The sequence below is a fragment of the Camelina sativa genome, chromosome 12, assembly GCF_030686135.1.
Source record: "Camelina sativa cultivar CO46 ecotype springtype chromosome 12, ASM3068613v1".
NCBI lineage: Eukaryota > Viridiplantae > Streptophyta > Magnoliopsida > Brassicales > Brassicaceae > Camelina > Camelina sativa.
The window spans coordinates 31,368,845-31,393,522 of record NC_141891.1 but is presented as its reverse complement, the minus strand read 5'-3'; the positions used below and the strand labels follow the sequence as shown (position 1 = coordinate 31,393,522).

The window sequence follows — 24,678 nt, the reverse complement described above, 5'->3', positions numbered from 1 at the left end:
TAGTCTTGCGAAACAACCAAAAAAAAAAAAAAGGGGGGGGGGGAGGGAGGGATGCAACACGAGGACTTCCCGGGAGGTCACCCATCCTAGTACTACTCTCGCCCAAGCACGCTTAACTGCGGAGTTCTGATGGGATCCGGTGCATTAGTGCTGGTATGATCGCATCAGTTAGTATATCCTATGCAATCGCATATATACTTTTTTGAAAACTGAATGGATCATTCGATGTGGGTCCCACTTGATATGCGGACCGGTTTAGTCACCTTGGACGTGCTTCCAACGTCCAAAAACAAGCGATAACCATGTCCAAACACTGTTTTGGAGCCGTAACTAATTGTGTCGGGATCACAAAAAAACATCTCAACTGCCTTCAAACGTCAAAATCTGCCCTCGAGAATGGTCCAATGGTACGAAGACCCATTGCCTTACCAGAAGCTCTCTTGGGGCTTTTCAAAAAGGTATTATGGGTTGCGTGGTTCCTCACGGTCTGAAAGTTACGACGTTCTCTATGTACTATAGTCTTGCGAAACAACCAAAAAAAAAAAAAAAGGGGGGGGGGGAGGGAGGGATGCAACACGAGGACTTCCCGGGAGGTCACCCATCCTAGTACTACTCTCGCCCAAGCACGCTTAACTGCGGAGTTCTGATGGGATCCGGTGCATTAGTGCTGGTATGATCGCATCAGTTAGTATATCCCATGCAATCGCATATATACTTTTTTGAAAACTGAATGGATCATTCGATGTGGGTCCCACTTGATATGCGGACCGGTTTAGTCACCTTGGACGTGCTTCCAACGTCCAAAAACAAGTGATAACCATGTCCAAACACTGTTTTGGAGCCGTAACTAATTGTGTCGGGATCACAAAAAAACATCTCAACTGCCTTCAAACGTCAAAATCTGCCCTCGAGAATGGTCCAATGGTACGAAGACCCATTGCCTTACCAGAAGCTCTCTTGGGGCTTTTCAAAAAGGTATTATGGGTTGCGTGGTTCCTCACGGTCTGAAAGTTACGACGTTCTCTATGTACTATAGTCTTGCGAAACAACCAAAAAAAAAAAAAAGGGGGGGGGGGAGGGAGGGATGCAACACGAGGACTTCCCGGGAGGTCACCCATCCTAGTACTACTCTCGCCCAAGCACGCTTAACTGCGGAGTTCTGATGGGATCCGGTGCATTAGTGCTGGTATGATCGCATCAGTTAGTATATCCCATGCAATCGCATATATACTTTTTTGAAAACTGAATGGATCATTCGATGTGGGTCCCACTTGATATGCGGACCGGTTTAGTCACCTTGGACGTGCTTCCAACGTCCAAAAACAAGTGATAACCATGTCCAAACACTGTTTTGGAGCCGTAACTAATTGTGTCGGGATCACAAAAAAACATCTCAACTGCCTTCAAACGTCAAAATCTGCCCTCGAGAATGGTCCAATGGTACGAAGACCCATTGCCTTACCAGAAGCTCTCTTGGGGCTTTTCAAAAAGGTATTATGGGTTGCGTGGTTCCTCACGGTCTGAAAGTTACGACGTTCTCTATGTACTATAGTCTTGCGAAACAACCAAAAAAAAAAAGAAGGAGGGGGGGGGGAGGGAGGGATGCAACACGAGGACTTCCCGGGAGGTCACCCATCCTAGTACTACTCTCGCCCAAGCACGCTTAACTGCGGAGTTCTGATGGGATCCGGTGCATTAGTGCTGGTATGATCGCATCAGTTAGTATATCCTATGCAATCGCATATATACTTTTTTGAAAACTGAATGGATCATTCGATGTGGGTCCCACTTGATATGCGGACCGGTTTAGTCACCTTGGACGTGCTTCCAACGTCCAAAAACAAGCGATAACCATGTCCAAACACTGTTTTGGAGCCGTAACTAATTGTGTCGGGATCACAAGAAAACATCTCAACTGCCTTCAAACGTCAAAATCTGCCCTCGAGAATGGTCCAATGGTACGAAGACCCATTGCCTTACCAGAAGCTCTCTTGGGGCTTTTCAAAAAGGTATTATGGGTTGCGTGGTTCCTCACGGTCTGAAAGTTACGACGTTCTCTATGTACTATAGTCTTGCGAAACAACCAAAAAAAAAAAGAAGGAGGGGGGGGGGAGGGAGGGATGCAACACGAGGACTTCCCGGGAGGTCACCCATCCTAGTACTACTCTCGCCCAAGCACGCTTAACTGCGGAGTTCTGATGGGATCCGGTGCATTAGTGCTGGTATGATCGCATCAGTTAGTATATCCCATGCAATCGCATATATACTTTTTTGAAAACTGAATGGATCATTCGATGTGGGTCCCACTTGATATGCGGACCGGTTTAGTCACCTTGGACGTGCTTCCAACGTCCAAAAACAAGTGATAACCATGTCCAAACACTGTTTTGGAGCCGTAACTAATTGTGTCGGGATCACAAAAAAACATCTCAACTGCCTTCAAACGTCAAAATCTGCCCTCGAGAATGGTCCAATGGTACGAAGACCCATTGCCTTACCAGAAGCTCTCTTGGGGCTTTTCAAAAAGGTATTATGGGTTGCGTGGTTCCTCACGGTCTGAAAGTTACGACGTTCTCTATGTACTATAGTCTTGCGAAACAACCAAAAAAAAAAAAAAGGGGGGGGGGGAGGGAGGGATGCAACACGAGGACTTCCCGGGAGGTCACCCATCCTAGTACTACTCTCGCCCAAGCACGCTTAACTGCGGAGTTCTGATGGGATCCGGTGCATTAGTGCTGGTATGATCGCATCAGTTAGTATATCCCATGCAATCGCATATATACTTTTTTGAAAACTGAATGGATCATTCGATGTGGGTCCCACTTGATATGCGGACCGGTTTAGTCACCTTGGACGTGCTTCCAACGTCCAAAAACAAGCGATAACCATGTCCAAACACTGTTTTGGAGCCGTAACTAATTGTGTCGGGATCACAAAAAAACATCTCAACTGCCTTCAAACGTCAAAATCTGCCCTCGAGAATGGTCCAATGGTACGAAGACCCATTGCCTTACCAGAAGCTCTCTTGGGGCTTTTCAAAAAGGTATTATGGGTTGCGTGGTTCCTCACGGTCTGAAAGTTACGACGTTCTCTATGTACTATAGTCTTGCGAAACAACCAAAAAAAAAAAAAGGGGGGGGGGGGAGGGAGGGATGCAACACGAGGACTTCCCGGGAGGTCACCCATCCTAGTACTACTCTCGCCCAAGCACGCTTAACTGCGGAGTTCTGATGGGATCCGGTGCATTAGTGCTGGTATGATCGCATCAGTTAGTATATCCCATGCAATCGCATATATACTTTTTTGAAAACTGAATGGATCATTCGATGTGGGTCCCACTTGATATGCGGACCGGTTTAGTCACCTTGGACGTGCTTCCAACGTCCAAAAACAAGTGATAACCATGTCCAAACACTGTTTTGGAGCCGTAACTAATTGTGTCGGGATCACAAAAAAACATCTCAACTGCCTTCAAACGTCAAAATCTGCCCTCGAGAATGGTCCAATGGTACGAAGACCCATTGCCTTACCAGAAGCTCTCTTGGGGCTTTTCAAAAAGGTATTATGGGTTGCGTGGTTCCTCACGGTCTGAAAGTTACGACGTTCTCTATGTACTATAGTCTTGCGAAACAACCAAAAAAAAAAAGAAGGAGGGGGGGGGAGGGAGGGATGCAACACGAGGACTTCCCGGGAGGTCACCCATCCTAGTACTACTCTCGCCCAAGCACGCTTAACTGCGGAGTTCTGATGGGATCCGGTGCATTAGTGCTGGTATGATCGCATCAGTTAGTATATCCTATGCAATCGCATATATACTTTTTTGAAAACTGAATGGATCATTCGATGTGGGTCCCACTTGATATGCGGACCGGTTTAGTCACCTTGGACGTGCTTCCAACGTCCAAAAACAAGCGATAACCATGTCCAAACACTGTTTTGGAGCCGTAACTAATTGTGTCGGGATCACAAAAAAACATCTCAACTGCCTTCAAACGTCAAAATCTGCCCTCGAGAATGGTCCAATGGTACGAAGACCCATTGCCTTACCAGAAGCTCTCTTGGGGCTTTTCAAAAAGGTATTATGGGTTGCGTGGTTCCTCACGGTCTGAAAGTTACGACGTTCTCTATGTACTATAGTCTTGCGAAACAACCAAAAAAAAAAAGAAGGAGGGGGGGGGAGGGAGGGATGCAACACGAGGACTTCCCGGGAGGTCACCCATCCTAGTACTACTCTCGCCCAAGCACGCTTAACTGCGGAGTTCTGATGGGATCCGGTGCATTAGTGCTGGTATGATCGCATCAGTTAGTATATCCCATGCAATCGCATATATACTTTTTTGAAAACTGAATGGATCATTCGATGTGGGTCCCACTTGATATGCGGACCGGTTTAGTCACCTTGGACGTGCTTCCAACGTCCAAAAACAAGTGATAACCATGTCCAAACACTGTTTTGGAGCCGTAACTAATTGTGTCGGGATCACAAAAAAACATCTCAACTGCCTTCAAACGTCAAAATCTGCCCTCGAGAATGGTCCAATGGTACGAAGACCCATTGCCTTACCAGAAGCTCTCTTGGGGCTTTTCAAAAAGGTATTATGGGTTGCGTGGTTCCTCACGGTCTGAAAGTTACGACGTTCTCTATGTACTATAGTCTTGCGAAACAACCAAAAAAAAAAAGAAGGAGGGGGGGGGAGGGAGGGATGCAACACGAGGACTTCCCGGGAGGTCACCCATCCTAGTACTACTCTCGCCCAAGCACGCTTAACTGCGGAGTTCTGATGGGATCCGGTGCATTAGTGCTGGTATGATCGCATCAGTTAGTATATCCTATGCAATCGCATATATACTTTTTTGAAAACTGAATGGATCATTCGATGTGGGTCCCACTTGATATGCGGACCGGTTTAGTCACCTTGGACGTGCTTCCAACGTCCAAAAACAAGCGATAACCATGTCCAAACACTGTTTTGGAGCCGTAACTAATTGTGTCGGGATCACAAAAAAACATCTCAACTGCCTTCAAACGTCAAAATCTGCCCTCGAGAATGGTCCAATGGTACGAAGACCCATTGCCTTACCAGAAGCTCTCTTGGGGCTTTTCAAAAAGGTATTATGGGTTGCGTGGTTCCTCACGGTCTGAAAGTTACGACGTTCTCTATGTACTATAGTCTTGCGAAACAACCAAAAAAAAAAAGAAGGAGGGGGGGGAGGGAGGGATGCAACACGAGGACTTCCCGGGAGGTCACCCATCCTAGTACTACTCTCGCCCAAGCACGCTTAACTGCGGAGTTCTGATGGGATCCGGTGCATTAGTGCTGGTATGATCGCATCAGTTAGTATATCCCATGCAATCGCATATATACTTTTTTGAAAACTGAATGGATCATTCGATGTGGGTCCCACTTGATATGCGGACCGGTTTAGTCACCTTGGACGTGCTTCCAACGTCCAAAAACAAGTGATAACCATGTCCAAACACTGTTTTGGAGCCGTAACTAATTGTGTCGGGATCACAAAAAAACATCTCAACTGCCTTCAAACGTCAAAATCTGCCCTCGAGAATGGTCCAATGGTACGAAGACCCATTGCCTTACCAGAAGCTCTCTTGGGGCTTTTCAAAAAGGTATTATGGGTTGCGTGGTTCCTCACGGTCTGAAAGTTACGACGTTCTCTATGTACTATAGTCTTGCGAAACAACCAAAAAAAAAAAAAAGGGGGGGGGGGGGAGGGAGGGATGCAACACGAGGACTTCCCGGGAGGTCACCCATCCTAGTACTACTCTCGCCCAAGCACGCTTAACTGCGGAGTTCTGATGGGATCCGGTGCATTAGTGCTGGTATGATCGCATCAGTTAGTATATCCCATGCAATCGCATATATACTTTTTTGAAAACTGAATGGATCATTCGATGTGGGTCCCACTTGATATGCGGACCGGTTTAGTCACCTTGGACGTGCTTCCAACGTCCAAAAACAAGTGATAACCATGTCCAAACACTGTTTTGGAGCCGTAACTAATTGTGTCGGGATCACAAAAAAACATCTCAACTGCCTTCAAACGTCAAAATCTGCCCTCGAGAATGGTCCAATGGTACGAAGACCCATTGCCTTACCAGCAGCTCTCTTGGGGCTTTTCAAAAAGGTATTATGGGTTGCGTGGTTCCTCACGGTCTGAAAGTTACGACGTTCTCTATGTACTATAGTCTTGCGAAACAACCAAAAAAAAAAAGAAGGGGGGGGGGAGGGAGGGATGCAACACGAGGACTTCCCGGGAGGTCACCCATCCTAGTACTACTCTCGCCCAAGCACGCTTAACTGCGGAGTTCTGATGGGATCCGGTGCATTAGTGCTGGTATGATCGCATCAGTTAGTATATCCCATGCAATCGCATATATACTTTTTTGAAAACTGAATGGATCATTCGATGTGGGTCCCACTTGATATGCGGACCGGTTTAGTCACCTTGGACGTGCTTCCAACGTCCAAAAACAAGTGATAACCATGTCCAAACACTGTTTTGGAGCCGTAACTAATTGTGTCGGGATCACAAAAAAACATCTCAACTGCCTTCAAACGTCAAAATCTGCCCTCGAGAATGGTCCAATGGTACGAAGACCCATTGCCTTACCAGAAGCTCTCTTGGGGCTTTTCAAAAAGGTATTATGGGTTGCGTGGTTCCTCACGGTCTGAAAGTTACGACGTTCTCTATGTACTATAGTCTTGCGAAACAACCAAAAAAAAAAGAAGGAGGGGGGGGGAGGGAGGGATGCAACACGAGGACTTCCCGGGAGGTCACCCATCCTAGTACTACTCTCGCCCAAGCACGCTTAACTGCGGAGTTCTGATGGGATCCGGTGCATTAGTGCTGGTATGATCGCATCAGTTAGTATATCCCATGCGGACCGGTTTAGTCACCTTGGACGTGCTTCCAACGTCCAAAAACAAGTGATAACCATGTCCAAACACTGTTTTGGAGCCGTAACTAATTGTGTCGGGATCACAAAAAAACATCTCAACTGCCTTCAAACGTCAAAATCTGCCCTCGAGAATGGTCCAATGGTACGAAGACCCATTGCCTTACCAGAAGCTCTCTTGGGGCTTTTCAAAAAGGTATTATGGGTTGCGTGGTTCCTCACGGTCTGAAAGTTACGACGTTCTCTATGTACTATAGTCTTGCGAAACAACCAAAAAAAAAAGAAGGAGGGGGGGGGAGGGAGGGATGCAACACGAGGACTTCCCGGGAGGTCACCCATCCTAGTACTACTCTCGCCCAAGCACGCTTAACTGCGGAGTTCTGATGGGATCCGGTGCATTAGTGCTGGTATGATCGCATCAGTTAGTATATCCCATGCAATCGCATATATACTTTTTTGAAAACTGAATGGATCATTCGATGTGGGTCCCACTTGATATGCGGACCGGTTTAGTCACCTTGGACGTGCTTCCAACGTCCAAAAACAAGCGATAACCATGTCCAAACACTGTTTTGGAGCCGTAACTAATTGTGTCGGGATCACAAAAAAACATCTCAACTGCCTTCAAACGTCAAAATCTGCCCTCGAGAATGGTCCAATGGTACGAAGACCCATTGCCTTACCAGAAGCTCTCTTGGGGCTTTTCAAAAAGGTATTATGGGTTGCGTGGTTCCTCACGGTCTGAAAGTTACGACGTTCTCTATGTACTATAGTCTTGCGAAACAACCAAAAAAAAAAAGAAGGAGGGGGGGGGAGGGAGGGATGCAACACGAGGACTTCCCGGGAGGTCACCCATCCTAGTACTACTCTCGCCCAAGCACGCTTAACTGCGGAGTTCTGATGGGATCCGGTGCATTAGTGCTGGTATGATCGCATCAGTTAGTATATCCCATGCAATCGCATATATACTTTTTTGAAAACTGAATGGATCATTCGATGTGGGTCCCACTTGATATGCGGACCGGTTTAGTCACCTTGGACGTGCTTCCAACGTCCAAAAACAAGTGATAACCATGTCCAAACACTGTTTTGGAGCCGTAACTAATTGTGTCGGGATCACAAAAAAACATCTCAACTGCCTTCAAACGTCAAAATCTGCCCTCGAGAATGGTCCAATGGTACGAAGACCCATTGCCTTACCAGAAACTCTCTTGGGGCTTTTCAAAAAGGTATTATGGGTTGCGTGGTTCCTCACGGTCTGAAAGTTACGACGTTCTCTATGTACTATAGTCTTGCGAAACAACCAAAAAAAAAAAAAAGGGGGGGGGGGAGGGAGGGATGCAACACGAGGACTTCCCGGGAGGTCACCCATCCTAGTACTACTCTCGCCCAAGCACGCTTAACTGCGGAGTTCTGATGGGATCCGGTGCATTAGTGCTGGTATGATCGCATCAGTTAGTATATCCCATGCAATCGCATATATACTTTTTTGAAAACTGAATGGATCATTCGATGTGGGTCCCACTTGATATGCGGACCGGTTTAGTCACCTTGGACGTGCTTCCAACGTCCAAAAACAAGTGATAACCATGTCCAAACACTGTTTTGGAGCCGTAACTAATTGTGTCGGGATCACAAAAAAACATCTCAACTGCCTTCAAACGTCAAAATCTGCCCTCGAGAATGGTCCAATGGTACGAAGACCCATTGCCTTACCAGAAACTCTCTTGGGGCTTTTCAAAAAGGTATTATGGGTTGCGTGGTTCCTCACGGTCTGAAAGTTACGACGTTCTCTATGTACTATAGTCTTGCGAAACAACCAAAAAAAAAAAAAAGGGGGGGGGGGGAGGGAGGGATGCAACACGAGGACTTCCCGGGAGGTCACCCATCCTAGTACTACTCTCGCCCAAGCACGCTTAACTGCGGAGTTCTGATGGGATCCGGTGCATTAGTGCTGGTATGATCGCATCAGTTAGTATATCCCATGCAATCGCATATATACTTTTTTGAAAACTGAATGGATCATTCGATGTGGGTCCCACTTGATATGCGGACCGGTTTAGTCACCTTGGACGTGCTTCCAACGTCCAAAAACAAGTGATAACCATGTCCAAACACTGTTTTGGAGCCGTAACTAATTGTGTCGGGATCACAAAAAAACATCTCAACTGCCTTCAAACGTCAAAATCTGCCCTCGAGAATGGTCCAATGGTACGAAGACCCATTGCCTTACCAGAAGCTCTCTTGGGGCTTTTCAAAAAGGTATTATGGGTTGCGTGGTTCCTCACGGTCTGAAAGTTACGACGTTCTCTATGTACTATAGTCTTGCGAAACAACCAAAAAAAAAAAAAAGGGGGGGGGGGGAGGGAGGGATGCAACACGAGGACTTCCCGGGAGGTCACCCATCCTAGTACTACTCTCGCCCAAGCACGCTTAACTGCGGAGTTCTGATGGGATCCGGTGCATTAGTGCTGGTATGATCGCATCAGTTAGTATATCCCATGCAATCGCATATATACTTTTTTGAAAACTGAATGGATCATTCGATGTGGGTCCCACTTGATATGCGGACCGGTTTAGTCACCTTGGACGTGCTTCCAACGTCCAAAAACAAGCGATAACCATGTCCAAACACTGTTTTGGAGCCGTAACTAATTGTGTCGGGATCACAAAAAAACATCTCAACTGCCTTCAAACGTCAAAATCTGCCCTCGAGAATGGTCCAATGGTACGAAGACCCATTGCCTTACCAGCAGCTCTCTTGGGGCTTTTCAAAAAGGTATTATGGGTTGCGTGGTTCCTCACGGTCTGAAAGTTACGACGTTCTCTATGTACTATAGTCTTGCGAAACAACCAAAAAAAAAAAGAAGGGGGGGGGGAGGGAGGGATGCAACACGAGGACTTCCCGGGAGGTCACCCATCCTAGTACTACTCTCGCCCAAGCACGCTTAACTGCGGAGTTCTGATGGGATCCGGTGCATTAGTGCTGGTATGATCGCATCAGTTAGTATATCCCATGCAATCGCATATATACTTTTTTGAAAACTGAATGGATCATTCGATGTGGGTCCCACTTGATATGCGGACCGGTTTAGTCACCTTGGACGTGCTTCCAACGTCCAAAAACAAGTGATAACCATGTCCAAACACTGTTTTGGAGCCGTAACTAATTTTGTCGGGATCACAAAAAAACATCTCAACTGCCTTCAAACGTCAAAATCTGCCCTCGAGAATGGTCCAATGGTACGAAGACCCATTGCCTTACCAGCAGCTCTCTTGGGGCTTTTCAAAAAGGTATTATGGGTTGCGTGGTTCCTCACGGTCTGAAAGTTACGACGTTCTCTATGTACTATAGTCTTGCGAAACAACCAAAAAAAAAAAGAAGGGGGGGGGGAGGGAGGGATGCAACACGAGGACTTCCCGGGAGGTCACCCATCCTAGTACTACTCTCGCCCAAGCACGCTTAACTGCGGAGTTCTGATGGGATCCGGTGCATTAGTGCTGGTATGATCGCATCAGTTAGTATATCCCATGCAATCGCATATATACTTTTTTGAAAACTGAATGGATCATTCGATGTGGGTCCCACTTGATATGCGGACCGGTTTAGTCACCTTGGACGTGCTTCCAACGTCCAAAAACAAGTGATAACCATGTCCAAACACTGTTTTGGAGCCGTAACTAATTGTGTCGGGATCACAAAAAAACATCTCAACTGCCTTCAAACGTCAAAATCTGCCCTCGAGAATGGTCCAATGGTACGAAGACCCATTGCCTTACCAGCAGCTCTCTTGGGGCTTTTCAAAAAGGTATTATGGGTTGCGTGGTTCCTCACGGTCTGAAAGTTACGACGTTCTCTATGTACTATAGTCTTGCGAAACAACCAAAAAAAAAAAAAAGGGGGGGGGGGGGAGGGAGGGATGCAACACGAGGACTTCCCGGGAGGTCACCCATCCTAGTACTACTCTCGCCCAAGCACGCTTAACTGCGGAGTTCTGATGGGATCCGGTGCATTAGTGCTGGTATGATCGCATCAGTTAGTATATCCCATGCAATCGCATATATACTTTTTTGAAAACTGAATGGATCATTCGATGTGGGTCCCACTTGATATGCGGACCGGTTTAGTCACCTTGGACGTGCTTCCAACGTCCAAAAACAAGCGATAACCATGTCCAAACACTGTTTTGGAGCCGTAACTAATTGTGTCGGGATCACAAAAAAACATCTCAACTGCCTTCAAACGTCAAAATCTGCCCTCGAGAATGGTCCAATGGTACGAAGACCCATTGCCTTACCAGAAGCTCTCTTGGGGCTTTTCAAAAAGGTATTATGGGTTGCGTGGTTCCTCACGGTCTGAAAGTTACGACGTTCTCTATGTACTATAGTCTTGCGAAACAACCAAAAAAAAAAAGAAGGAGGGGGGGGGGAGGGAGGGATGCAACACGAGGACTTCCCGGGAGGTCACCCATCCTAGTACTACTCTCGCCCAAGCACGCTTAACTGCGGAGTTCTGATGGGATCCGGTGCATTAGTGCTGGTATGATCGCATCAGTTAGTATATCCTATGCAATCGCATATATACTTTTTTGAAAACTGAATGGATCATTCGATGTGGGTCCCACTTGATATGCGGACCGGTTTAGTCACCTTGGACGTGCTTCCAACGTCCAAAAACAAGTGATAACCATGTCCAAACACTGTTTTGGAGCCGTAACTAATTGTGTCGGGATCACAAAAAAACATCTCAACTGCCTTCAAACGTCAAAATCTGCCCTCGAGAATGGTCCAATGGTACGAAGACCCATTGCCTTACCAGCAGCTCTCTTGGGGCTTTTCAAAAAGGTATTATGGGTTGCGTGGTTCCTCACGGTCTGAAAGTTACGACGTTCTCTATGTACTATAGTCTTGCGAAACAACCAAAAAAAAAAAGAAGGGGGGGGGGAGGGAGGGATGCAACACGAGGACTTCCCGGGAGGTCACCCATCCTAGTACTACTCTCGCCCAAGCACGCTTAACTGCGGAGTTCTGATGGGATCCGGGTCATTAGTGCTGGTATGATCGCATCAGTTAGTATATCCCATGCAATCGCATATATACTTTTTTGAAAACTGAATGGATCATTCGATGTGGGTCCCACTTGATATGCGGACCGGTTTAGTCACCTTGGACGTGCTTCCAACGTCCAAAAACAAGTGATAACCATGTCCAAACACTGTTTTGGAGCCGTAACTAATTGTGTCGGGATCACAAAAAAACATCTCAACTGCCTTCAAACGTCAAAATCTGCCCTCGAGAATGGTCCAATGGTACGAAGACCCATTGCCTTACCAGAAGCTCTCTTGGGGCTTTTCAAAAAGGTATTATGGGTTGCGTGGTTCCTCACGGTCTGAAAGTTACGACGTTCTCTATGTACTATAGTCTTGCGAAACAACCAAAAAAAAAAAAAAGGGGGGGGGGGGGAGGGAGGGATGCAACATGAGGACTTCCCGGGAGGTCACCCATCCTAGTACTACTCTCGCCCAAGCACGCTTAACTGCGGAGTTCTGATGGGATCCGGTGCATTAGTGCTGGTATGATCGCATCAGTTAGTATATCCCATGCAATCGCATATATACTTTTTTGAAAACTGAATGGATCATTCGATGTGGGTCCCACTTGATATGCGGACCGGTTTAGTCACCTTGGACGTGCTTCCAACGTCCAAAAACAAGCGATAACCATGTCCAAACACTGTTTTGGAGCCGTAACTAATTGTGTCGGGATCACAAAAAAACATCTCAACTGCCTTCAAACGTCAAAATCTGCCCTCGAGAATGGTCCAATGGTACGAAGACCCATCGCCTTACCAGAAGCTCTCTTGGGGCTTTTCAAAAAGGTATTATGGGTTGCGTGGTTCCTCACGGTCTGAAAGTTACGACGTTCTCTATGTACTATAGTCTTGCGAAACAACCAAAAAAAAAAAAAACGGGGGGGGGGGGGAGGGAGGGATGCAACATGAGGACTTCCCGGGAGGTCACCCATCCTAGTACTACTCTCGCCCAAGCACGCTTAACTGCGGAGTTCTGATGGGATCCGGTGCATTAGTGCTGGTATGATCGCATCAGTTAGTATATCCCATGCAATCGCATATATACTTTTTTGAAAACTGAATGGATCATTCGATGTGGGTCCCACTTGATATGCGGACCGGTTTAGTCACCTTGGACGTGCTTCCAACGTCCAAAAACAAGTGATAACCATGTCCAAACACTGTTTTGGAGCCGTAACTAATTGTGTCGGGATCACAAAAAAACATCTCAACTGCCTTCAAACGTCAAAATCTGCCCTCGAGAATGGTCCAATGGTACGAAGACCCATTGCCTTACCAGAAGCTCTCTTGGGGCTTTTCAAAAAGGTATTATGGGTTGCGTGGTTCCTCACGGTCTGAAAGTTACGACGTTCTCTATGTACTATAGTCTTGCGAAACAACCAAAAAAAAAAAGAAGGAGGGGGGGGGAGGGAGGGATGCAACACGAGGACTTCCCGGGAGATCACCCATCCTAGTACTACTCTCGCCCAAGCACGCTTAACTGCAGAGTTCTGATGGGATCCGGTGCATTAGTGCTGGTATGATCGCATCAGTTAGTATATCCTATGCAATCGCATATATACTTTTTTGAAAACTGAATGGATCATTCGATGTGGGTCCCACTTGATATGCGGACCGGTTTAGTCACCTTGGACGTGCTTCCAACGTCCAAAAACAAGTGATAACCATGTCCAAACACTGTTTTGGAGCCGTAACTAATTGTGTCGGGATCACAAAAAAACATCTCAACTGCCTTCAAACGTCAAAATCTGCCCTCGAGAATGGTCCAATGGTACGAAGACCCATTGCCTTACCAGAAGCTCTCTTGGGGCTTTTCAAAAAGGTATTATGGGTTGCGTGGTTCCTCACGGTCTGAAAGTTACGACGTTCTCTATGTACTATAGTCTTGCGAAACAACCAAAAAAAAAAAGAAGGAGGGGGGGGGAGGGAGGGATGCAACACGAGGACTTCCCGGGAGGTCACCCATCCTAGTACTACTCTCGCCCAAGCACGCTTAACTGCGGAGTTCTGATGGGATCCGGTGCATTAGTGCTGGTATGATCGCATCAGTTAGTATATCCCATGCAATCGCATATATACTTTTTTGAAAACTGAATGGATCATTCGATGTGGGTCCCACTTGATATGCGGACCGGTTTAGTCACCTTGGACGTGCTTCCAACGTCCAAAAACAAGTGATAACCATGTCCAAACACTGTTTTGGAGCCGTAACTAATTGTGTCGGGATCACAAAAAAACATCTCAACTGCCTTCAAACGTCAAAATCTGCCCTCGAGAATGGTCCAATGGTACGAAGACCCATTGCCTTACCAGAAACTCTCTTGGGGCTTTTCAAAAAGGTATTATGGGTTGCGTGGTTCCTCACGGTCTGAAAGTTACGACGTTCTCTATGTACTATAGTCTTGCGAAACAACCAAAAAAAAAAAAAAGGGGGGGGGGGAGGGAGGGATGCAACACGAGGACTTCCCGGGAGGTCACCCATCCTAGTACTACTCTCGCCCAAGCACGCTTAACTGCGGAGTTCTGATGGGATCCGGTGCATTAGTGCTGGTATGATCGCATCAGTTAGTATATCCCATGCAATCGCATATATACTTTTTTGAAAACTGAATGGATCATTCGATGTGGGTCCCACTTGATATGCGGACCGGTTTAGTCACCTTGGACGTGCTTCCAACGTCCAAAAACAAGTGATAACCATGTCCAAACACTGTTTTGGAGCCGTAACTAATTGTGTCGGGATCACAAAAAAACATCTCAACTGCCTTCAAACGTCAAAATCTGCCCTCGAGAATGGTCCAATGGTACGAAGACCCATTGCCTTACCAGAAGCTCTCTTGGGGCTTTTCAAAAAGGTATTATGGGTTGCGTGGTTCCTCACGGTCTGAAAGTTACGACGTTCTCTATGTACTATAGTCTTGCGAAACAACCAAAAAAAAAAAAAAGGGGGGGGGGGGGAGGGAGGGATGCAACACGAGGACTTCCCGGGAGGTCACCCATCCTAGTACTACTCTCGCCCAAGCACGCTTAACTGCGGAGTTCTGATGGGATCCGGTGCATTAGTGCTGGTATGATCGCATCAGTTAGTATATCCCATGCAATCGCATATATACTTTTTTGAAAACTGAATGGATCATTCGATGTGGGTCCCACTTGATATGCGGACCGGTTTAGTCACCTTGGACGTGCTTCCAACGTCCAAAAACAAGCGATAACCATGTCCAAACACTGTTTTGGAGCCGTAACTAATTGTGTCGGGATCACAAAAAAACATCTCAACTGCCTTCAAACGTCAAAATCTGCCCTCGAGAATGGTCCAATGGTACGAAGACCCATTGCCTTACCAGCAGCTCTCTTGGGGCTTTTCAAAAAGGTATTATGGGTTGCGTGGTTCCTCACGGTCTGAAAGTTACGACGTTCTCTATGTACTATAGTCTTGCGAAACAACCAAAAAAAAAAAGAAGGGGGGGGGGGAGGGAGGGATGCAACACGAGGACTTCCCGGGAGGTCACCCATCCTAGTACTACTCTCGCCCAAGCACGCTTAACTGCGGAGTTCTGATGGGATCCGGTGCATTAGTGCTGGTATGATCGCATCAGTTAGTATATCCCATGCAATCGCATATATACTTTTTTGAAAACTGAATGGATCATTCGATGTGGGTCCCACTTGATATGCGGACCGGTTTAGTCACCTTGGACGTGCTTCCAACGTCCAAAAACAAGTGATAACCATGTCCAAACACTGTTTTGGAGCCGTAACTAATTTTGTCGGGATCACAAAAAAACATCTCAACTGCCTTCAAACGTCAAAATCTGCCCTCGAGAATGGTCCAATGGTACGAAGACCCATTGCCTTACCAGCAGCTCTCTTGGGGCTTTTCAAAAAGGTATTATGGGTTGCGTGGTTCCTCACGGTCTGAAAGTTACGACGTTCTCTATGTACTATAGTCTTGCGAAACAACCAAAAAAAAAAAGAAGGGGGGGGGGAGGGAGGGATGCAACACGAGGACTTCCCGGGAGGTCACCCATCCTAGTACTACTCTCGCCCAAGCACGCTTAACTGCGGAGTTCTGATGGGATCCGGTGCATTAGTGCTGGTATGATCGCATCAGTTAGTATATCCCATGCAATCGCATATATACTTTTTTGAAAACTGAATGGATCATTCGATGTGGGTCCCACTTGATATGCGGACCGGTTTAGTCACCTTGGACGTGCTTCCAACGTCCAAAAACAAGTGATAACCATGTCCAAACACTGTTTTGGAGCCGTAACTAATTTTGTCGGGATCACAAAAAAACATCTCAACTGCCTTCAAACGTCAAAATCTGCCCTCGAGAATGGTCCAATGGTACGAAGACCCATTGCCTTACCAGCAGCTCTCTTGGGGCTTTTCAAAAAGGTATTATGGGTTGCGTGGTTCCTCACGGTCTGAAAGTTACGACGTTCTCTATGTACTATAGTCTTGCGAAACAACCAAAAAAAAAAAGAAGGGGGGGGGGAGGGAGGGATGCAACACGAGGACTTCCCGGGAGGTCACCCATCCTAGTACTACTCTCGCCCAAGCACGCTTAACTGCGGAGTTCTGATGGGATCCGGTGCATTAGTGCTGGTATGATCGCATCAGTTAGTATATCCCATGCAATCGCATATATACTTTTTTGAAAACTGAATGGATCATTCGATGTGGGTCCCACTTGATATGCGGACCGGTTTAGTCACCTTGGACGTGCTTCCAACGTCCAAAAACAAGTGATAACCATGTCCAAACACTGTTTTGGAGCCGTAACTAATTGTGTCGGGATCACAAAAAAACATCTCAACTGCCTTCAAACGTCAAAATCTGCCCTCGAGAATGGTCCAATGGTACGAAGACCCATTGCCTTACCAGAAGCTCTCTTGGGGCTTTTCAAAAAGGTATTATGGGTTGCGTGGTTCCTCACGGTCTGAAAGTTACGACGTTCTCTATGTACTATAGTCTTGCGAAACAACCAAAAAAAAAAAAAAGGGGGGGGGGGGGGAGGGAGGGATGCAACACGAGGACTTCCCGGGAGGTCACCCATCCTAGTACTACTCTCGCCCAAGCACGCTTAACTGCGGAGTTCTGATGGGATCCGGTGCATTAGTGCTGGTATGATCGCATCAGTTAGTATATCCCATGCAATCGCATATATACTTTTTTGAAAACTGAATGGATCATTCGATGTGGGTCCCACTTGATATGCGGACCGGTTTAGTCACCTTGGACGTGCTTCCAACGTCCAAAAACAAGCGATAACCATGTCCAAACACTGTTTTGGAGCCGTAACTAATTGTGTCGGGATCACAAAAAAACATCTCAACTGCCTTCAAACGTCAAAATCTGCCCTCGAGAATGGTCCAATGGTACGAAGACCCATTGCCTTACCAGAAGCTCTCTTGGGGCTTTTCAAAAAGGTATTATGGGTTGCGTGGTTCCTCACGGTCTGAAAGTTACGACGTTCTCTATGTACTATAGTCTTGCGAAACAACCAAAAAAAAAAAGAAGGAGGGGGGGGGGAGGGAGGGATGCAACACGAGGACTTCCCGGGAGGTCACCCATCCTAGTACTACTCTCGCCCAAGCACGCTTAACTGCGGAGTTCTGATGGGATCCGGTGCATTAGTGCTGGTATGATCGCATCAGTTAGTATATCCTATGCAATCGCATATATACTTTTTTGAAAACTGAATGGATCATTCGATGTGGGTCCCACTTGATATGCGGACCGGTTTAGTCACCTTGGACGTGCTTCCAACGTCCAAAAACAAGTGATAACCATGTCCAAACACTGTTTTGGAGCCGTAACTAATTGTGTCGGGATCACAAAAAAACATCTCAACTGCCTTCAAACGTCAAAATCTGCCCTCGAGAATGGTCCAATGGTACGAAGACCCATTGCCTTACCAGCAGCTCTCTTGGGGCTTTTCAAAAAGGTATTATGGGTTGCGTGGTTCCTCACGGTCTGAAAGTTACGACGTTCTCTATGTACTATAGTCTTGCGAAACAACCAAAAAAAAAAAGAAGGGGGGGGGGAGGGAGGGATGCAACACGAGGACTTCCCGGGAGGTCACCCATCCTAGTACTACTCTCGCCCAAGCACGCTTAACTGCGGAGTTCTGATGGGATCCGGGTCATTAGTGCTGGTATGATCGCATCAGTTAGTATATCCCATGCAATCGCATATATACTTTTTTGAAAACTGAATGGATCATTCGATGTGGGTCCCACTTGATATGCGGACCGGTTTAGTCACCTTGGACGTGCTTCCAACGTCCAAAAACAAGTGATAACCATGTCCAAACACTGTTTTGGAGCCGTAACTAATTGTGTCGGGATCACAAAAAAACATCTCAACTGCCTTCAAACGTCAAAATCTGCCCTCGAGAATGGTCCAATGGTACGAAGACCCATTGCCTTACCAGAAGCTCTCTTGGGGCTTTTCAAAAAGGTATTATGGGTTGCGTGGTTCCTCACGGTCTGAAAGTTACGACGTTCTCTATGTACTATAGTCTTGCGAAACAACCAAAAAAAAAAAAAAGGGGGGGGGGGGGGAGGGAGGGATGCAACATGAGGACTTCCCGGGAGGTCACCCATCCTAGTACTACTCTCGCCCAAGCACGCTTAACTGCGGAGTTCTGATGGGATCCGGTGCATTAGTGCTGGTATGATCGCATCAGTTAGTATATCCCATGCAATCGCATATATACTTTTTTGAAAACTGAATGGATCATTCGATGTGGGTCCCACTTGATATGCGGACCGGTTTAGTCACCTTGGACGTGCTTCCAACGTCCAAAAACAAGCGATAACCATGTCCAAACACTGTTTTGGAGCCGTAACTAATTGTGTCGGGATCACAAAAAAACATCTCAACTGCCTTCAAACGTCAAAATCTGCCCTCGAGAATGGTCCAATGGTACGAAGACCCATCGCCTTACCAGAAGCTCTCTTGGGGCTTTTCAAAAAGGTATTATGGGTTGCGTGGTTCCTCACGGTCTGAAAGTTACGACGTTCTCTATGTACTATAGTCTTGCGAAACAACCAAAAAAAAAAAAAAGGGGGGGGGGGGGAGGGAGGGATGCAACATGAGGACTTCCCGGGAGGTCACCCATCCTAGTACTACTCTCGCCCAAGCACGCTTAACTGCGGAGTTCTGATGGGATCCGGTGCATTAGTGCTGGTATGATCGCATCAGTTAGTATATCCCATGCAATCGCATATATACTTTTTTGAAAACTGAATGGATCATTCGATGTGGGTCCCACTTGATATGCGGACCGGTTTAGTCACCTTGGACGTGCTTCCAACGTCCAAAAACAAGTGATAACCATGTCCAAACACTGTTTTGGAGCCGTAACTAATTGTGTCGGGATCACAAAAAAACATCTCAACTGCCTTCAAACGTCAAAATCTGCCCTCGAGAATGGTCCAATGGTACGAAGACCCATTGCCTTACCAGAAGCTCTCTTGGGGCTTTTCAAAAAGGTATTATGGGTTGCGTGGTTCCTCACGGTCTGAAAGTTACGACGTTCTCTATGTACTATAGTCTTGCGAAACAACCAAAAAAAAAAAGAAGGAGGGGGGGGGAGGGAGGGATGCAACACGAGGACTTCCCGGGAGATCACCCATCCTAGTACTACTCTCGCCCAAGCACGCTTAACTGCAGAGTTCTGATGGGATCCGGTGCATTAGTGCTGGTATGATCGCATCAGTTAGTATATCCTATGCAATCGCATATATACTTTTTTGAAAACTGAATGGATCATTCGATGTGGGTCCCACTTGATATGCGGACCGGTTTAGTCACCTTGGACGTGCTTCCAACGTCCAAAAACAAGTGATAACCATGTCCAAACACTGTTTTGGAGCCGTAACTAATTGTGTCGGGATCACAAAAAAACATCTCAACTGCCTTCAAACGTCAAAATCTGCCCTCGAGAATGGTCCAATGGTACGAAGACCCATTGCCTTACCAGAAGCTCTCTTGGGGCTTTTCAAAAAGGTATTATGGGTTGCGTGGTTCCTCACGGTCTGAAAGTTACGACGTTCTCTATGTACTATAGTCTTGCGAAACAACCAAAAAAAAAAAGAAGGAGGGGGGGGGAGGGAGGGATGCAACACGAGGACTTCCCGGGAGGTCACCCATCCTAGTACTACTCTCGCCCAAGCACGCTTAACTGCGGAGTTCTGATGGGATCCGGTGCATTAGTGCTGGTATGATCGCATCAGTTAGTATATCCCATGCAATCGCATATATACTTTTTTGAAAACTGAATGGATCATTCGATGTGGGTCCCACTTGATATGCGGACCGGTTTAGTCACCTTGGACGTGCTTCCAACGTCCAAAAACAAGTGATAACCATGTCCAAACACTGTTTTGGAGCCGTAACTAATTGTGTCGGGATCACAAAAAAACATCTCAACTGCCTTCAAACGTCAAAATCTGCCCTCGAGAATGGTCCAATGGTACGAAGACCCATTGCCTTACCAGAAGCTCTCTTGGGGCTTTTCAAAAAGGTATTATGGGTTGCGTGGTTCCTCACGGTCTGAAAGTTACGACGTTCTCTATGTACTATAGTCTTGCGAAACAACCAAAAAAAAAAAAAAGGGGGGGGGGGGAGGGAGGGATGCAACACGAGGACTTCCCGGGAGGTCACCCATCCTAGTACTACTCTCGCCCAAGCACGCTTAACTGCGGAGTTCTGATGGGATCCGGTGCATTAGTGCTGGTATGATCGCATCAATTAGTATATCCCATGCAATCGCATATATACTTTTTTGAAAACTGAATGGATCATTCGATGTGGGTCCCACTTGATATGCGGACCGGTTTAGTCACCTTGGACGTGCTTCCAACGTCCAAAAACAAGCGATAACCATGTCCAAACACTGTTTTGGAGCCGTAACTAATTGTGTCGGGATCACAAAAAAACATCTCAACTGCCTTCAAACGTCAAAATCTGCCCTCGAGAATGGTCCAATGGTACGAAGACCCATTGCCTTACCAGAAGCTCTCTTGGGGCTTTTCAAAAAGGTATTATGGGTTGCGTGGTTCCTCACGGTCTGAAAGTTACGACGTTCTCTATGTACTATAGTCTTGCGAAACAACCAAAAAAAAAAAAAAGGGGGGGGGGGGGGAGGGAGGGATGCAACACGAGGACTTCCCGGGAGGTCACCCATCCTAGTACTACTCTCGCCCAAGCACGCTTAACTGCGGAGTTCTGATGGGATCCGGTGCATTAGTGCTGGTATGATCGCATCAGTTAGTATATCCCATGCAATCGCATATATACTTTTTTGAAAACTGAATGGATCATTCGATGTGGGTCCCACTTGATATGCGGACCGGTTTAGTCACCTTGGACGTGCTTCCAACGTCCAAAAACAAGTGATAACCATGTCCAAACACTGTTTTGGAGCCGTAACTAATTGTGTCGGGATCACAAAAAAACATCTCAACTGCCTTCAAACGTCAAAATCTGCCCTCGAGAATGGTCCAATGGTACGAAGACCCATTGCCTTACCAGAAGCTCTCTTGGGGCTTTTCAAAAAGGTATTATGGGTTGCGTGGTTCCTCACGGTCTGAAAGTTACGACGTTCTCTATGTACTATAGTCTTGCGAAACAACCAAAAAAAAAAAGAAGGAGGGGGGGGGAGGGAGGGATGCAACACGAGGACTTCCCGGGAGGTCACCCATCCTAGTACTACTCTCGCCCAAGCACGCTTAACTGCAGAGTTCTGATGGGATCCGGTGCATTAGTGCTGGTATGATCGCATCAGTTAGTATATCCTATGCAATCGCATATATACTTTTTTGAAAACTGAATGGATCATTCGATGTGGGTCCCACTTGATATGCGGACCGGTTTAGTCACCTTGGACGTGCTTCCAACGTCCAAAAACAAGTGATAACCATGTCCAAACACTGTTTTGGAGCCGTAACTAATTGTGTCGGGATCACAAAAAAACATCTCAACTGCCTTCAAACGTCAAAATCTGCCCTCGAGAATGGTCCAATGGTACGAAGACCCATTGCCTTACCAGAAGCTCTCTTGGGGCTTTTCAAAAAGGTATTATGGGTTGCGTGGTTCCTCACGGTCTGAAAGTTACGACGTTCTCTATGTACTATAGTCTTGCGAAACAACCAAAAAAAAAAAAAAGGGGGGGGGGGGGGAGGGAGGGATGCAACACGAGGACTTCCCGGGAGGTCACCCATCCTAGTACTACTCTCGCCCAAGCACGCTTAACTGCGGAGTTCTGATGGGATCCGGTGCATTAGTGCTGGTATGATCGCATCAGTTAGTATATCCCATGCAATCGCATATATACTTTTTTGAAAACTGAATGGATCATTCGATGTGGGTCCCACTTGATATGCGGACCGGTTTAGTCACCTTGGACGTGCTTCCAACGTCCAAAAACAAGTGATAACCATGTCCAAACACTGTTTTGGAGCCGTAACTAATTGTGTCGGGATCACAAAAAAACATCTCAACTGCCTTCAAACGTCAAAATCTGCCCTCGAGAATGGTCCAATGGTACGAAGACCCATTGCCTTACCAGAAGCTCTCTTGGGGCTTTTCAAAAAGGTATTATGGGTTGCGTGGTTCCTCACGGTCTGAAAGTTACGACGTTCTCTATGTACTATAGTCTTGCGAAACAACCAAAAAAAAAAAGAAGGAGGGGGGGGGAGGGAGGGATGCAACACGAGGACTTCCCGGGAGGTCACCCATCCTAGTACTACTCTCGCGCAAGCACGCTTAACTGCAGAGTTCTGATGGGATCCGGTGCATTAGTGCTGGTATGATCGCATCAGTTAGTATATCCTATGCAATCGCATATATACTTTTTTGAAAACTGAATGGATCATTCGATGTGGGTCCCACTTGATATGCGGACCGGTTTAGTCACCTTGGACGTGCTTCCAACGTCCAAAAACAAGTGATAACCATGTCCAAACACTGTTTTGGAGCCGTAACTAATTGTGTCGGGATCACAAAAAAACATCTCAACTGCCTTCAAACGTCAAAATCTGCCCTCGAGAATGGTCCAATGGTACGAAGACCCATTGCCTTACCAGAAGCTCTCTTGGGGCTTTTCAAAAAGGTATTATGGGTTGCGTGGTTCCTCACGGTCTGAAAGTTACGACGTTCTCTATGTACTATAGTCTTGCGAAACAACCAAAAAAAAAAAGAAGGAGGGGGGGGGAGGGAGGGATGCAACACGAGGACTTCCCGGGAGGTCACCCATCCTAGTACTACTCTCGCCCAAGCACGCTTAACTGCGGAGTTCTGATGGGATCCGGTGCATTAGTGCTGGTATGATCGCATCAGTTAGTATTTCCCATGCAATCGCATATATACTTTTTTGAAAACTGAATGGATCATTCGATGTGGGTCCCACTTGATATGCGGACCGGTTTAGTCACCTTGGACGTGCTTCCAACGTCCAAAAACAAGTGATAACCATGTCCAAACACTGTTTTGGAGCCGTAACTAATTGTGTCGGGATCACAAAAAAACATCTCAACTGCCTTCAAACGTCAAAATCTGCCCTCGAGAATGGTCCAATGGTACGAAGACCCATTGCCTTACCAGAAGCTCTCTTGGGGCTTTTCAAAAAGGTATTATGGGTTGCGTGGTTCCTCACGGTCTGAAAGTTACGACGTTCTCTATGTACTATAGTCTTGCGAAACAACCAAAAAAAAAAAAAAGGGGGGGGGGAGGGAGGGATGCAACACGAGGACTTCCCGGGAGGTCACCCATCCTAGTACTACTCTCGCCCAAGCACGCTTAACTGCGGAGTTCTGATGGGATCCGGTGCATTAGTGCTGGTATGATCGCATCAGTTAGTATATCCCATGCAATCGCATATATACTTTTTTGAAAACTGAATGGATCATTCGATGTGGGTCCCACTTGATATGCGGACCGGTTTAGTCACCTTGGACGTGCTTCCAACGTCCAAAAACAAGTGATAACCATGTCCAAACACTGTTTTGGAGCCGTAACTAATTTTGTCGGGATCACAAAAAAACATCTCAACTGCCTTCAAACGTCAAAATCTGCCCTCGAGAATGGTCCAATGGTACGAAGACCCATTGCCTTACCAGCAGCTCTCTTGGGGCTTTTCAAAAAGGTATTATGGGTTGCGTGGTTCCTCACGGTCTGAAAGTTACGACGTTCTCTATGTACTATAGTCTTGCGAAACAACCAAAAAAAAAAAGAAGGGGGGGGGGGGGAGGGAGGGATGCAACACGAGGACTTCCCGGGAGGTCACCCATCCTAGTACTACTCTCGCCCAAGCACGCTTAACTGCGGAGTTCTGATGGGATCCGGTGCATTAGTGCTGGTATGATCGCATCAGTTAGTATATCCCATGCAATCGCATATATACTTTTTTGAAAACTGAATGGATCATTCGATGTGGGTCCCACTTGATATGCGGACCGGTTTAGTCACCTTGGACGTGCTTCCAACGTCCAAAAACAAGTGATAACCATGTCCAAACACTGTTTTGGAGCCGTAACTAATTGTGTCGGGATCACAAAAAAACATCTCAACTGCCTTCAAACGTCAAAATCTGCCCTCGAGAATGGTCCAATGGTACGAAGACCCATTGCCTTACCGGAAGCTCTCTTGGGGC

The 24,678-nt window shown here is 46.7% G+C and overlaps 48 non-coding genes across 48 annotated transcripts; all 48 read right to left on the bottom strand.

Moving 5' to 3' along the window:
* Positions 1-48: 48 nt before the first annotated feature.
* On the bottom strand, positions 49-167 carry LOC147931930 (5S ribosomal RNA). The gene has a single exon (XR_015577194.1). It is a non-coding gene; the product is annotated as a 5S ribosomal RNA (ribosomal RNA).
* A 398-nt stretch (positions 168-565) lies between these two features.
* Positions 566-684, bottom strand: LOC147931929 (5S ribosomal RNA). Its single transcript, XR_015577193.1, has one exon. It is a non-coding gene; the product is annotated as a 5S ribosomal RNA (ribosomal RNA).
* A 397-nt stretch (positions 685-1,081) lies between these two features.
* On the bottom strand, positions 1,082-1,200 carry LOC147931928 (5S ribosomal RNA). Its single transcript, XR_015577191.1, has one exon. It is a non-coding gene; the product is annotated as a 5S ribosomal RNA (ribosomal RNA).
* Positions 1,201-1,599: 399 nt separating this feature from the next.
* LOC147931927 (5S ribosomal RNA) lies at positions 1,600-1,718 on the bottom strand. Its single transcript, XR_015577190.1, has one exon. It is a non-coding gene; the product is annotated as a 5S ribosomal RNA (ribosomal RNA).
* Positions 1,719-2,117: 399 nt separating this feature from the next.
* On the bottom strand, positions 2,118-2,236 carry LOC147931926 (5S ribosomal RNA). The gene has a single exon (XR_015577188.1). It is a non-coding gene; the product is annotated as a 5S ribosomal RNA (ribosomal RNA).
* Positions 2,237-2,633: 397 nt separating this feature from the next.
* On the bottom strand, positions 2,634-2,752 carry LOC147931925 (5S ribosomal RNA). Its single transcript, XR_015577187.1, has one exon. It is a non-coding gene; the product is annotated as a 5S ribosomal RNA (ribosomal RNA).
* Positions 2,753-3,149: 397 nt separating this feature from the next.
* LOC147931924 (5S ribosomal RNA) lies at positions 3,150-3,268 on the bottom strand. The gene has a single exon (XR_015577186.1). It is a non-coding gene; the product is annotated as a 5S ribosomal RNA (ribosomal RNA).
* Positions 3,269-3,666: 398 nt separating this feature from the next.
* Positions 3,667-3,785, bottom strand: LOC147931923 (5S ribosomal RNA). Its single transcript, XR_015577185.1, has one exon. It is a non-coding gene; the product is annotated as a 5S ribosomal RNA (ribosomal RNA).
* A 398-nt stretch (positions 3,786-4,183) lies between these two features.
* LOC147931922 (5S ribosomal RNA) lies at positions 4,184-4,302 on the bottom strand. Its single transcript, XR_015577184.1, has one exon. It is a non-coding gene; the product is annotated as a 5S ribosomal RNA (ribosomal RNA).
* Positions 4,303-4,700: 398 nt separating this feature from the next.
* LOC147931921 (5S ribosomal RNA) lies at positions 4,701-4,819 on the bottom strand. The gene has a single exon (XR_015577183.1). It is a non-coding gene; the product is annotated as a 5S ribosomal RNA (ribosomal RNA).
* Positions 4,820-5,216: 397 nt separating this feature from the next.
* Positions 5,217-5,335, bottom strand: LOC147931920 (5S ribosomal RNA). Its single transcript, XR_015577182.1, has one exon. It is a non-coding gene; the product is annotated as a 5S ribosomal RNA (ribosomal RNA).
* A 399-nt stretch (positions 5,336-5,734) lies between these two features.
* Positions 5,735-5,853, bottom strand: LOC147931919 (5S ribosomal RNA). The gene has a single exon (XR_015577181.1). It is a non-coding gene; the product is annotated as a 5S ribosomal RNA (ribosomal RNA).
* A 396-nt stretch (positions 5,854-6,249) lies between these two features.
* Positions 6,250-6,368, bottom strand: LOC147931918 (5S ribosomal RNA). The gene has a single exon (XR_015577179.1). It is a non-coding gene; the product is annotated as a 5S ribosomal RNA (ribosomal RNA).
* A 397-nt stretch (positions 6,369-6,765) lies between these two features.
* On the bottom strand, positions 6,766-6,884 carry LOC147931917 (5S ribosomal RNA). Its single transcript, XR_015577178.1, has one exon. It is a non-coding gene; the product is annotated as a 5S ribosomal RNA (ribosomal RNA).
* A 334-nt stretch (positions 6,885-7,218) lies between these two features.
* Positions 7,219-7,337, bottom strand: LOC147931916 (5S ribosomal RNA). The gene has a single exon (XR_015577177.1). It is a non-coding gene; the product is annotated as a 5S ribosomal RNA (ribosomal RNA).
* Positions 7,338-7,735: 398 nt separating this feature from the next.
* On the bottom strand, positions 7,736-7,854 carry LOC147931915 (5S ribosomal RNA). The gene has a single exon (XR_015577176.1). It is a non-coding gene; the product is annotated as a 5S ribosomal RNA (ribosomal RNA).
* Positions 7,855-8,251: 397 nt separating this feature from the next.
* On the bottom strand, positions 8,252-8,370 carry LOC147931914 (5S ribosomal RNA). Its single transcript, XR_015577175.1, has one exon. It is a non-coding gene; the product is annotated as a 5S ribosomal RNA (ribosomal RNA).
* Positions 8,371-8,768: 398 nt separating this feature from the next.
* LOC147931913 (5S ribosomal RNA) lies at positions 8,769-8,887 on the bottom strand. Its single transcript, XR_015577174.1, has one exon. It is a non-coding gene; the product is annotated as a 5S ribosomal RNA (ribosomal RNA).
* A 398-nt stretch (positions 8,888-9,285) lies between these two features.
* On the bottom strand, positions 9,286-9,404 carry LOC147931912 (5S ribosomal RNA). Its single transcript, XR_015577173.1, has one exon. It is a non-coding gene; the product is annotated as a 5S ribosomal RNA (ribosomal RNA).
* A 396-nt stretch (positions 9,405-9,800) lies between these two features.
* LOC147931911 (5S ribosomal RNA) lies at positions 9,801-9,919 on the bottom strand. The gene has a single exon (XR_015577172.1). It is a non-coding gene; the product is annotated as a 5S ribosomal RNA (ribosomal RNA).
* Positions 9,920-10,315: 396 nt separating this feature from the next.
* LOC147931910 (5S ribosomal RNA) lies at positions 10,316-10,434 on the bottom strand. Its single transcript, XR_015577171.1, has one exon. It is a non-coding gene; the product is annotated as a 5S ribosomal RNA (ribosomal RNA).
* A 399-nt stretch (positions 10,435-10,833) lies between these two features.
* Positions 10,834-10,952, bottom strand: LOC147931909 (5S ribosomal RNA). Its single transcript, XR_015577170.1, has one exon. It is a non-coding gene; the product is annotated as a 5S ribosomal RNA (ribosomal RNA).
* Positions 10,953-11,351: 399 nt separating this feature from the next.
* Positions 11,352-11,470, bottom strand: LOC147931908 (5S ribosomal RNA). The gene has a single exon (XR_015577168.1). It is a non-coding gene; the product is annotated as a 5S ribosomal RNA (ribosomal RNA).
* Positions 11,471-11,866: 396 nt separating this feature from the next.
* On the bottom strand, positions 11,867-11,985 carry LOC147931907 (5S ribosomal RNA). The gene has a single exon (XR_015576515.1). It is a non-coding gene; the product is annotated as a 5S ribosomal RNA (ribosomal RNA).
* Positions 11,986-12,384: 399 nt separating this feature from the next.
* On the bottom strand, positions 12,385-12,503 carry LOC147931906 (5S ribosomal RNA). The gene has a single exon (XR_015576222.1). It is a non-coding gene; the product is annotated as a 5S ribosomal RNA (ribosomal RNA).
* A 400-nt stretch (positions 12,504-12,903) lies between these two features.
* On the bottom strand, positions 12,904-13,022 carry LOC147931905 (5S ribosomal RNA). The gene has a single exon (XR_015576221.1). It is a non-coding gene; the product is annotated as a 5S ribosomal RNA (ribosomal RNA).
* Positions 13,023-13,420: 398 nt separating this feature from the next.
* On the bottom strand, positions 13,421-13,539 carry LOC147931904 (5S ribosomal RNA). Its single transcript, XR_015576269.1, has one exon. It is a non-coding gene; the product is annotated as a 5S ribosomal RNA (ribosomal RNA).
* Positions 13,540-13,937: 398 nt separating this feature from the next.
* LOC147931903 (5S ribosomal RNA) lies at positions 13,938-14,056 on the bottom strand. The gene has a single exon (XR_015577167.1). It is a non-coding gene; the product is annotated as a 5S ribosomal RNA (ribosomal RNA).
* Positions 14,057-14,453: 397 nt separating this feature from the next.
* On the bottom strand, positions 14,454-14,572 carry LOC147931902 (5S ribosomal RNA). Its single transcript, XR_015577166.1, has one exon. It is a non-coding gene; the product is annotated as a 5S ribosomal RNA (ribosomal RNA).
* A 399-nt stretch (positions 14,573-14,971) lies between these two features.
* On the bottom strand, positions 14,972-15,090 carry LOC147931901 (5S ribosomal RNA). Its single transcript, XR_015577165.1, has one exon. It is a non-coding gene; the product is annotated as a 5S ribosomal RNA (ribosomal RNA).
* A 397-nt stretch (positions 15,091-15,487) lies between these two features.
* On the bottom strand, positions 15,488-15,606 carry LOC147931900 (5S ribosomal RNA). The gene has a single exon (XR_015577164.1). It is a non-coding gene; the product is annotated as a 5S ribosomal RNA (ribosomal RNA).
* Positions 15,607-16,002: 396 nt separating this feature from the next.
* LOC147931899 (5S ribosomal RNA) lies at positions 16,003-16,121 on the bottom strand. Its single transcript, XR_015577163.1, has one exon. It is a non-coding gene; the product is annotated as a 5S ribosomal RNA (ribosomal RNA).
* Positions 16,122-16,517: 396 nt separating this feature from the next.
* Positions 16,518-16,636, bottom strand: LOC147931898 (5S ribosomal RNA). Its single transcript, XR_015577162.1, has one exon. It is a non-coding gene; the product is annotated as a 5S ribosomal RNA (ribosomal RNA).
* A 400-nt stretch (positions 16,637-17,036) lies between these two features.
* Positions 17,037-17,155, bottom strand: LOC147931897 (5S ribosomal RNA). Its single transcript, XR_015577161.1, has one exon. It is a non-coding gene; the product is annotated as a 5S ribosomal RNA (ribosomal RNA).
* A 399-nt stretch (positions 17,156-17,554) lies between these two features.
* LOC147931896 (5S ribosomal RNA) lies at positions 17,555-17,673 on the bottom strand. The gene has a single exon (XR_015577160.1). It is a non-coding gene; the product is annotated as a 5S ribosomal RNA (ribosomal RNA).
* A 396-nt stretch (positions 17,674-18,069) lies between these two features.
* LOC147931895 (5S ribosomal RNA) lies at positions 18,070-18,188 on the bottom strand. Its single transcript, XR_015576514.1, has one exon. It is a non-coding gene; the product is annotated as a 5S ribosomal RNA (ribosomal RNA).
* Positions 18,189-18,588: 400 nt separating this feature from the next.
* LOC147931894 (5S ribosomal RNA) lies at positions 18,589-18,707 on the bottom strand. Its single transcript, XR_015576220.1, has one exon. It is a non-coding gene; the product is annotated as a 5S ribosomal RNA (ribosomal RNA).
* A 399-nt stretch (positions 18,708-19,106) lies between these two features.
* LOC147931893 (5S ribosomal RNA) lies at positions 19,107-19,225 on the bottom strand. The gene has a single exon (XR_015576219.1). It is a non-coding gene; the product is annotated as a 5S ribosomal RNA (ribosomal RNA).
* Positions 19,226-19,623: 398 nt separating this feature from the next.
* LOC147931892 (5S ribosomal RNA) lies at positions 19,624-19,742 on the bottom strand. Its single transcript, XR_015576268.1, has one exon. It is a non-coding gene; the product is annotated as a 5S ribosomal RNA (ribosomal RNA).
* Positions 19,743-20,140: 398 nt separating this feature from the next.
* LOC147931891 (5S ribosomal RNA) lies at positions 20,141-20,259 on the bottom strand. Its single transcript, XR_015577159.1, has one exon. It is a non-coding gene; the product is annotated as a 5S ribosomal RNA (ribosomal RNA).
* Positions 20,260-20,657: 398 nt separating this feature from the next.
* LOC147931890 (5S ribosomal RNA) lies at positions 20,658-20,776 on the bottom strand. Its single transcript, XR_015577157.1, has one exon. It is a non-coding gene; the product is annotated as a 5S ribosomal RNA (ribosomal RNA).
* Positions 20,777-21,176: 400 nt separating this feature from the next.
* LOC147931889 (5S ribosomal RNA) lies at positions 21,177-21,295 on the bottom strand. Its single transcript, XR_015577156.1, has one exon. It is a non-coding gene; the product is annotated as a 5S ribosomal RNA (ribosomal RNA).
* A 398-nt stretch (positions 21,296-21,693) lies between these two features.
* Positions 21,694-21,812, bottom strand: LOC147931888 (5S ribosomal RNA). Its single transcript, XR_015575973.1, has one exon. It is a non-coding gene; the product is annotated as a 5S ribosomal RNA (ribosomal RNA).
* Positions 21,813-22,212: 400 nt separating this feature from the next.
* On the bottom strand, positions 22,213-22,331 carry LOC147931887 (5S ribosomal RNA). Its single transcript, XR_015577155.1, has one exon. It is a non-coding gene; the product is annotated as a 5S ribosomal RNA (ribosomal RNA).
* A 398-nt stretch (positions 22,332-22,729) lies between these two features.
* LOC147931886 (5S ribosomal RNA) lies at positions 22,730-22,848 on the bottom strand. The gene has a single exon (XR_015576548.1). It is a non-coding gene; the product is annotated as a 5S ribosomal RNA (ribosomal RNA).
* Positions 22,849-23,246: 398 nt separating this feature from the next.
* LOC147931885 (5S ribosomal RNA) lies at positions 23,247-23,365 on the bottom strand. The gene has a single exon (XR_015577154.1). It is a non-coding gene; the product is annotated as a 5S ribosomal RNA (ribosomal RNA).
* Positions 23,366-23,761: 396 nt separating this feature from the next.
* On the bottom strand, positions 23,762-23,880 carry LOC147931884 (5S ribosomal RNA). Its single transcript, XR_015577153.1, has one exon. It is a non-coding gene; the product is annotated as a 5S ribosomal RNA (ribosomal RNA).
* Positions 23,881-24,279: 399 nt separating this feature from the next.
* On the bottom strand, positions 24,280-24,398 carry LOC147931883 (5S ribosomal RNA). The gene has a single exon (XR_015577151.1). It is a non-coding gene; the product is annotated as a 5S ribosomal RNA (ribosomal RNA).
* Positions 24,399-24,678: the final 280 nt, after the last annotated feature.